The sequence below is a fragment of the Sprattus sprattus genome (genome assembly GCF_963457725.1).
Source record: "Sprattus sprattus genome assembly, chromosome: 21".
In the NCBI taxonomy this organism is placed as follows: Eukaryota; Metazoa; Chordata; class Actinopteri; order Clupeiformes; family Clupeidae; genus Sprattus; species Sprattus sprattus.
The window spans coordinates 6,142,907-6,145,406 of record NC_137919.1 but is presented as its reverse complement, the minus strand read 5'-3'; the positions used below and the strand labels follow the sequence as shown (position 1 = coordinate 6,145,406).

The 2,500-nt window shown below is 46.4% G+C and overlaps 1 protein-coding gene across 1 annotated transcript in view; it reads right to left on the bottom strand.

Annotated features, from left to right (window-relative positions):
* dnah2 (dynein, axonemal, heavy chain 2) overlaps window positions 1-2,500 on the bottom strand; it is a gene marked incomplete at both ends in the record, with an annotated part of 193,113 nt that overhangs the window by 73,366 nt on the left and 117,247 nt on the right.

Sequence of the window (2,500 nt, the reverse complement as noted above, 5' to 3'; positions counted from 1 at the left end):
TGCTATTGTGCTTGCAATGTGTGTGATGGTCTTATACGGCTGAGCTCCACGAGGTTGGGTGTGGGGAGATGCGTTAGGCGTGTTAGTTTTGCACGGTTTGTGACAGACGGCATGTTGAAGAAACAGGTGGAACAGGAGAGCAGGATGGGTTGCACAATACTTTATGTAGGAAGAGATAGGGAGTGACACAAAGTCCCTTGAGTTTACAGATGGCTGATTGTCTTTGATGGCTCCTATTCTGAATGTCCTTTGTGTGCCGTTCGAAGCTGAGTTTAGTGTCAAGAGTAAGTCCGAGTTCTTTGAAGCTGGATTGGGTTATTTGAATAGGATTGGGTGATGAAGTGAGGGGGCACCGGTGACTTATTCTATTCTTTTCTTGACATTGAGATGGATGAGATGAGATAAGTTATACTCACACCTCTGGGTGAAGTGTGCAGCTGTTTTCAACCAATCAAGAAAAGAGTGGTTATCTGTGCAGAGAGCAACAGTGGCAGTGTATTCGGAGAATCAGAGGATAGGAGTGGTGTATGAGATGAGGGAGGCTGCAGCCATTGGTGTACAGCATGTAGAGAATTGGCCGTAGCACACCCCCACCCTGCGGTGCTCCGCTGTTTGCGGTGAGTGCGGGTGATGTCCAGGGGCATGCACAGGAGTGTGCTAAGGTTGCTTGGGCAACTGCCCGTTTGCCCTCCTCGAGTAAAAGTGCCCCTCTGAGAAAAAAAAATAAAAAATAATAATATTAATAATATTTGTATTAATTTTTTCCCCGGAGGGACACTTTTACTCGAGGAGGGCAAACGGGCCGTTGCGCAAGAATTTCATGTAGACCTAGTTTTAAAAAAACGTTGCCGAAACATGTCATAAAGTAGCCTTCTACACTTCCAACCGATAAGCCTATGGGCAACGAGAGTGAAAGTCAGTAGGGGGAGGGGGGCATGCGCCCTCCTCTGTTTACCCTGTTACTGCACACAACCGGGTTGTTTTCTTTTATGTCGATGTAAAAACTGCTTTAACGTTGTCAGAAAAGGTGAGTTTTAAGGTTTAGAAATGTATAACAAACGAACAATCATCATCATGTTTTATGAAATTAATTAAAACCTTCATAAATCGAGGCTCAGTTTGCCACGTTTAGCCTAAATAATCAGATGGCTAGTTTGCCTACCAGACAACCAGCCCGTTATCACATGCTAATGTTTTGGTAGGAAAACTAAGCTACACGTCTGCTGATGGTCAGTTTAGTTGGAGCTGGTGAAGCCTCTGCATCATCAGGTTCTTTTAGATGGTGTTAAAAACAGAAGTGAAATCCACAAAGATTCCTGGCAAAGTGCAGCCTGTTCGTACACACCATGCCATATTTTTAGGGTGCACGCCGCAACAAAATTACGCCTAAAATTGGGCTTTGTGTCGGTACATCTGCACCAGAGAACGAGAGAGAGAGCGAGACTAAGAAAGAACACGGAGAGACACAAGAGCACAAAGAGACAAGGGGCGCGAGCTACAATTGAGTGGGCTGGCTTCAAAAGCGGCGGCATCAAACGGCGCGTTTAGTGTGACGCACAAACATATTGTTGGTGAAAGGTGCCGCTAACGCGCAACAATTAGTGCTAACTGTGAAGCGGCGCTACTCTTTTCACAGCCTCTGAACAGTCAGTTTACTTCACAGAGCCAAGCGCGTCGGAGAGCAGAGCAACTTTCATCCAGGCTGGAGTGCTGTGAGTATGTGTGTGTGTGTGTGTGTGTGTGTGTGTGTGTGTGTGTGTGTGTATCTTTGTGGCCTGCTTTGTTTTTTTTTGTTTTCTCCTTTTCTTTCTTTTCTTTGTTTGTGGAGTCGCGCTACCACACTGCTCCTTTGCTAACGGCGGCACATTTTCATACTAATGAGGCATGAGCGGGGAGAGAGCGGGAGCAGGTGGAGCTGCCAGGTCCCTCGGGAGACCACAGCTACGCTAACGCTAACACACACTCGACGCTTTTCAAACAACAGAGAGCGCTTTGGCTGGCTTTCTGTGTCTCTGTGTCTCTCTCTCTGTGTGTGTGTGTATGTGTGTGTGTGTGTGTGTGTGTGTGTGTGTGTGCATGTGTGCAATTCAACCTCGACTCGCCTGTTTCAGAAAGGATTCAATTGCAGCTCTTTAGAAAGGAAACATCCCTGGACAAGTTTTTATGCAGGCAGAGTGGGGCTCTCCTTTAAAGAATAGGCCACGGCACCTTCTTGATATTCAGCAGCGTAAAAAACTCAAAACTTCCACACATGAGGAATAATAAGTCTATTACATAAAAAAAAAAAACATGGAGGACTGGATGTGTATTAAACACATTAGCATGCCGTCTCCAGAACCATATCTGATCTTGCGTGAGAGCGTGGACTGTGGAGGGGATGGGCATGACACATCTCTGTGTGAGTGTTGTTGGCTCAGGCTCCCTTATGGAGTATTGGCATTTACAGGAGATGGGGACAGACAGGGAAGGGATGAGAGCAACGACAGGAATGAAACAGCGG